Below are 7,606 nucleotides of genomic sequence, written 5' to 3'. Positions count from 1 at the left end.
ATGGCCCTGTTCTGCAGCCCCTCTGCTTGAAAAACAGAAAGAGCACCATGTGCTGCTGTAAGAAATGGGAAGTTCAGAGTTACAACTGACAGTTTGATCAAACTGATCTGAGAAATGAAGCCAAAGCTGAGTAGTGACATGACAGAAAGATGAAGAGTCAGACTGCAAAGCGCTGTTTTGTCAATCTCAGTCAAGCCCTTATGACGCTTAATCCCAAATTACTCATATTGAAGTAATAAATAAATAAATAAATAAAATGAAGAAATAATGATTTCATAAGTGTTTACATGGGAGCACATCTGTAATCGATCCATTTGAAGAAATCAGAGCACTGCAATCTTTACATGAGAGACACTTCTCTGGGAATGTGGCAATACCCGAGCAACGCCGCTTACACCCTTACCGAGGGATCACTCCTGCTCCATCCTGCCCTGAGCCTGCACAAACCCCACGGAGATCAGCCATGCCCCTTGCTGCCTGCCGCACACAGCCCATCGCTGCCACTGCTCCACCGCGCTGATCCCACCGTGAGCACAGGGGCTGGGTTGGGATTCCACCCAAATCATCGTGCTCACACTTCCTGAGAGCACAGCCACGGGCCCACGCATCTGATTTTGCTCTTTGATTTTCCAGAGGTAGTCCTTGGGCATTTCACAAGTATTTGGATCATGTGTTTATTACTTAGCAAATCATTCCGTTGCTGTATTGATGGGGGGAGATAAAGATCATCCCAGCTTTCATGCAGCTGCCTCTTTTTCACATGGTTAGAGGAACCTCCTGAAAGAGTCCATTCAGTTTCACCACTCAATGAATATTTGTATTGTTTTAAAGAGAAAGAAAACTTGAGAGCCTTGTTTTGCAAGATTAAGCAATAAATGTCTTATATTTCAAATGAACTGCTAAGACTTAATCCTGCAATTCTTTGCTAATCCGAGTAGTCCTAAGGACTACCATGAGATCAAGGACTCCTGACAGGGCTGTGTTTGTGGGGTCAGGGCTGTCGTTTGTGCAGAACGCATGCAGCTAGCCCCTAGGCGAACTCACTTTGCCTAATTTCTAATCCACTAGAGTATCATGAGTTTGAAAGTTCAGATAAAAATAAAATTAAAAAAAAAATCAAACTCTAATGAAGTTCCTTTCCACTTAGACAATGAAATAGCAACAGAGAAGATGAAACAAAAAGTATTCCATGAGAACGTGGTGGAGCATGCAGTAGGAACCACGACTGGTGGTGCTGCTCTTGAGAGTAAAGTGAGTACAAATTGACCCCTGTGCTATTCCTCCCAGAAAAGAACACAGGCACGCACCCATGGCTGCTCACACACGTTCAAAACTCAGAAGAGCTCTGCAGGAGCTGCCAGCAGTCCTGCTCCCTGCTCTCCTCCCCACCGTGCCACCACGGCTCCTCCTGCTCTGGCTACATAGCTGTACCCGTCTGTACCTTTGTAAGGGCTACTCCACCTGTGGAAGTTGACTGCAATTGGCCAGTCTTTTTTCCTTTTTGCCATTTCATATCAATTTTTTTTGTCCCAAACTTGTATTAAATCAACAGAATTGTGACAACCTGTGAGATGTTCATGTTCCTTGGTCTTTTGAAACATAAAGGAACACATAGGTGGCTCAGCCTGAGCCTGGCCCCGGAGTCACCCTGAGAGCACAGCTGGGTCACGGGAAATTCATTAATTAGAGTATGCAATAAATTGTTATTGATACTGTTCTGTTGTTTGTCACAGCCCCACATGGTCAATAATTGTCAACAACATTAAAAGGAACGTGGCAAAAGCCAACCAAAGCTCACATAAATTAATTGAGGAAAAAGAGCACTCGAAGATGGTTGCAGCCAGGGTGTGGACGAGGGGGAAGAAAAGAGGTGGGCAGAGGTTTGTGTGTCCTGAAGGCCTGCATCCAGCCATCACCTCAACTGGCACTTCCCGGGGCCCCACGTAGCAGCAGGAGATGGGTGCTGGCTCCATGCAGGTGCATGCAGGGCCTGGCCCCAGCAGCCTCCCCTCCTCACCCCACCTCCACCAGTGAGGCCAAAAGCACAGCAGCAAATTTTGCAGAAACAGACAACATCAGGGCCTGGTTCACTCGACTGAAAACCACTACAGCCAACGTGGGGATCAAACAATTTGATGTATGCATTTTAAGTTTACCAAGAAGCTTTTTTTTCCCCCATCAATTACATTCTTTACAGTTCCCAGAAGGAAATGATAGGCAGGAAATCATAGGCAGAAATAGAATAGCCTGTCATAATCACTCAAACCTAATGAAGAATATTTATTGCTGTCACCAGCGGCTTAAGGTCTAACTATCCCATCACATAAAAATAAAAAGAAGAATGTAATGGCTTAACTGATCTGTTGCTGTTAAATCTGAAGTACATGGAGAATTTGGACTAATTCACACATTAAAATTGATAAAGTATGTTGGACTGACCTCCATGGCTACAGTGTGGAACACTGGGAATACTGGATACATACACAAGCATGTACTTGAACATAATTTTTCTAACACACTGCCAGTTGACCTCAGTTTGTTCCCAGAAAACTTCCAAGCCGCAAGGTTCGTTCACTAGGCCGAGCAGCGCGCATTTGAAAATCCCGCCCATGCATTACAAACACAGCCACAGTTTTGAGGGGGCTGAAGTATTCTGATGGGTTTGTGTTTGGGGTTCTTGTTCTTGCTGTTGTTTTAAATGTACAATGGAAACTATTTACACAGATAAACAGTTCTGTCTTGCATCATTTTTTTCTTAGCAGTAGCAATACTTCTAAGGTGCCTATTTCTTCTGCTTTCACTTTTTTTTTGTCTCTGTCTTTCATCATCAGCGTTTGATCAATACTTTATTTGAGATGATAACTTATTTTGTCCTGTCAGATGCCCATATCTGTTTACGTAAAAAGCTTTAGCTTAGTTGTGTACATACACACACATAGAAGTACTAAGATTTTTTGTCCCCTGAGGTGTCAGGAAACCCAGAAGACCTTCTACACTCTTACCCTTGGCCAAGATTATCCACTCATTTGGAGAGTTTTGATGCATGGAAGTCAAAGCACATTTGATCAGAACAGTAAGTTACTTTACAGCTCAGAGCCTTTGGTGGACTTGCCTTCATTTTCCATTGGTCTCCTGTGATGCCAAGCTCTGAAATACATACACTGCTCTTGTTCTCTGTCATCTGTTCAGGAGCAGAGTGACACCTGAACTCTTTTCATCCTTTTACCATACATGTCATTCCCTTTTATCTCTATAAAAATATTTTCCTGTTATTTTTAGCTCAAATCACAGCTTATTTTAAAGGAAAAAAAAAAAAAGTCTATGCTGTTTTTAGTACTGCCCAAAACTTAATTTCCTGGGCTGAAAAAGGAGAAAACACCGTTGACTTTTGATCTGTTTTAGTTACAAGCCAGGCTTCCCAGCTGCGGCTGAAAGTCCTCCCTCTTTTAAGCACCTCGAGGTAAAGGATGCAAGTCCCAGCTATGTCAGAACACACTTTGCTCACCTCTTCTCCTCCCTCCTCCCCCAAACCATTTCTGACCCTGCTTTGGGGGACAATATTGAAAACAGTGAAAATATAACCCTGCTAAAAACATGAATCAAAAAGTCGCTGCTTGTGGACATGTTTTTAAAATTGCTTAGTTGCATGGAAGTCCCTTTAGTGCTTGAAGGACTTTAATAAAATTGATTTTCTGAGTATAGCCTTTTAGCAGCTACTGTATAAGCTTGAAATATGAACCCTTCATTGTTGAAAGTGTTTCATTTTTTCCCTGTAACTAATGATCAAGGGAAAGAATGTGTTCAGAATTCTCCATGGTTGCCATTTTCATAATTAAATCGTGCTAATAATAAAGCTTTGCAGACTTTAAACAAACTAGCACTGGAGTGGAATGTGGTTTGCGGTGTTTCATTTACAGACCTCTGCAATTAGCCCTTAATGAATAAGCATACCACAGTGATAAGTAAGACATCTCTGTGAACTGGTTATTTACCAAAGCACAAAACTGTGATATTCCCATTCCAGTGACTGAAAATTATTCTCCAGATTTCTTCTGAATGGCTCTTGAGTAATTTGGGAAGTTAAAGCCCATTAATTGTCTTTAATACCTGATGTGTAATGCAGCAGCAGTCTCTCCATTGTTCATCCTAAGTACAGTGGCTCAAAACTAAGCAGCCAAGCCAGCTGAACACGATGCACACATTGCTGCTGGTGCATGCCTACTATCGCTAAGCTGCTCAGAACTTAAAAACCCTAGAATTGCCTTCATTGCAGAAACAGCTGCAGGTTATGCCTTCCTCTCCTGCTCTGTATGCTTACATTAAAGACTGTTTCTTATATTTGCTTATTAATAAAACATCCCTTTTGAAAACAACCCAAGCCATACACATCTCACATTCTATGGCAGAACTGGAAGCTCTGCTGACTTCCAGCAGCGAGGAAGGGAGCCCTCTGTGACCAGATGCACAGAACTCGAGACTCAGAGCAGGCCTCTGCACATTTCTTACATGTGCAGGACATACTGCCTGTGGTAGGGACTCATCATTTGCTGGCAAAACTCATTTCAACATTGAACAAATCCAGAGCCTTCTCTTCTCTGGGCTAAACAAGCCCAACTCTCTCAAGCTTTCTTCACAGGAGAGGTGCTGCAGCCCTCTGATCATCTTCTTAGCCCTCTTCTGGACCCATTCCAACAGCTCTGCATCCTTCCCGTGCCAGGGGCCCCAGGCCTGGATGCAGTATTCTAGAAGGGGCCTCATGAGGGCAGAGTAGAAGGGGACAGTCCCCTCCCTGCCTGCTGCCACCCATCTGTTGATGCAGCCCAGGATACCTTTGGCCTTCTGGCCAGCATGCAAGTGCACACTGCTGTCTCATGCAGCTTTTTGTGCACCAGGACCACCAGGTCCTTCTCTGCAAGGCTGTTTCCAATGAGTTCTTCTAGTCTGGGATTGCCTTGCCCAAGTACAACGCCTTGCACTTAGCCTTGTTAAACCTCATTAGATTCTCATGTGCCCACTTTTCAAGCATGTCCAGGTCCCTCTGGATGGTTTCCCTCCCTTCCATTGTGTCAACTGCACCGCTTAACTTGCTGATGACACTCTTCTCCCTTTTCTCTGGTGTTTTTATTCCTAATATGTTTGAATTCAGTAAATGTAAACCACGTTTGTTAAATGCTGACTTTAGTTTAAAGCATTCAGGTATTAGAGCCTCTACTCAGAAACACACAGAAATGATGAACTGTAACTCAAATACCTCGAGTTATCACTGAAAAACTGGCAGTGCTGCAACTGATCAGTGTACTTTGTGACAAGGAGAGTCATAGCAGTGGGGATTGGGACAATGTCCTGGCTCCATTACTCCCCGGGCAACACATCCAGTGACCTCTTCATCCCTGTTATAATGTACAAGCACTTTTCTTTCTATTTAAACTTCATACGTCAGACTAAAATATTTAGCACACAGAAGTGGGCTGTGCAGAAGTGTTTTTCTTAACCAGAAACCTCACACACTTGTTCCTAAAGCAAATCAACTGTAGCCAGCACAGAGAATACACCTTCGATAGGCCCAAACACAAAAAGCAGAAGCAATACACAGTGTTCATTAAAGCAATCTTAAAATTAAATTTAATACAAAGTACCTGAGACAAAAACCCAAAACTATTAACCCCAAAGCCACTAACTATTCATTAGCCAACTCAATTTTGCATCCCATTATCATTCACAATGTGTAAATTCCCATTGAAATTGATTTAGTAAACCAGCCCTTTGATGGGTCTGAAATTAAAAGGATAGAAGAAAAGATACAACTAATTGAAGAACATAATTTGATGCTTGTACAGGGTGTGAAATTCACTGCGAGCGGACTGGAGCTTTAATTAAAGACAATGGCCCAAGCTCACATCTGGGATAGCACTGAGGGATTTTGCTGAGGTTAGACCTGCAGCCACGCGCAGTGGGCTGAAACTCAGCTGCTGGTGGTAGTCTGCTTTGAAAAGGAACAAGGATGCTCCTGCTTGAGCTTCCAAGCTGCTTGCACTGAGAAGACCAGCAGCTTTCCAGGAGGACCAGCAGGATAAATACGAGTCCTTTGCACTAGGACCAGAGAAATCAGAGCATGCACTAAGCCAGAGCCTCACAAACAGGGCTTGACATTCCCCTGCCTGCCACCTACACAACAGGGAAGTTCGAGCTGTTTGAAAAAATTCATAGCTCCTCTTTTGTCTTTAAAGCTGCCTGAGCATATCAAGTTTTGCAACTCCTTTGTGATGAACAGTTCTCAGAATATTCCTGCTTGGGAACCTGATATATTTACTGATTTGACATAATCCGGATGTTATCCTATGATTGATGTCACTGTTATGGAAAAAAAATACAGCTGAAGAAATGAGGATTTTCTGCACAGTTTTGTAAAAGAATATACATCAGGACATGAAGATACTTTACAAATATTTTCCAAAGAGTGGTAGGACCTAGGACAATACTACAACTAGCAATTATAGAGTATGAAGACTAGGATTAAATATTATATTTTGGTTGCTTCCTTACTGAGAAGGAGAGGCTTAAGCCACACTTGCTAATTTCAGTGTGTGGCTGTTTATACTATTCACTGCAGATGTAGATGAGGAATTCTACCTTTTTTCTTTTTGCAGATAGACTGTAAATAGGCCAACATTATCTCTTGACTTGTGAATGATAGATATTTTTTTAATGAAATAATGTACCTAAGTTCCAAATTAGTCCATATTAAAATGGTCATCAGCAGAAGTCGCTAATTATTAATTTCTGTGGCTGCTTGGCTGCTGAATTCTCAGGTACTGCTGTTCTCACAAATCAGCTCTGTTCTCAGGGAAGAAGTTGTGACCAACCAACCAGTGACAGCACCAAGAGGGAGAATCTGTGGCTGGCACAGCCTGTGTTATAGTAAAGCAAGATAGCACCATGTTGTTTGAAGTTAAACAGAAGATTTTAGCACTTGCCTTTTCCTGTGACTTGTCAGAATGAAGTTGAGGAGCGAGTGTCTAAAATGGCATAAGAAGAGCTAGGAGAGAAGCATGAAGTACTGTCCTGCCGACAGAAACGCTGTGTGTTGGTTCTTTGGCTCACTGTCTGCTACTTAACTGATATAACATTGAGCTTTCTCTTGCTTAAAGGCTGGTTACAGATTCCTCAGCTGGGTCTGTCTTGCCCAATGAACTGGAACGCTCCAGTAAAGACCTGTGTGATAATCTGCTTTAGAAGAAGGTTCTTTTAACAGTAATGGTACAGAAACAGAGGATTACAATGCTGAACCTAGAAATTTCAGGAGTAGTTAAAGGCTGAGATACTATCTGCAGCCACATCTCGGTTGCACAACGCTTGGACAGGTGGACTGGGGCAATGCAGAGACATGAGCTAAGTCCCTCCTCACACACATTTATTATGCAGGAATGGTGCAAGATGACCCGGATTCAGTTTTGCCCATACTGTTTTATAGATTATTATTTAATTGCCCCGTTGACACCAGAGGCCTTAATCACGTGCATGCTAAGCAGCAACCAGCAGTGGATCAAACAAGCTGTAACTGCCCTGTGTAGCTTCGAAATACCCAGCTACATTTTCAGGGATGCAG

Source organism: Numida meleagris, chromosome 10 (genome assembly GCF_002078875.1).
Source record: "Numida meleagris isolate 19003 breed g44 Domestic line chromosome 10, NumMel1.0, whole genome shotgun sequence".
Taxonomy (NCBI): Eukaryota; Metazoa; Chordata; class Aves; order Galliformes; family Numididae; genus Numida; species Numida meleagris.
Note: the sequence above shows the minus strand (reverse complement) of the source record.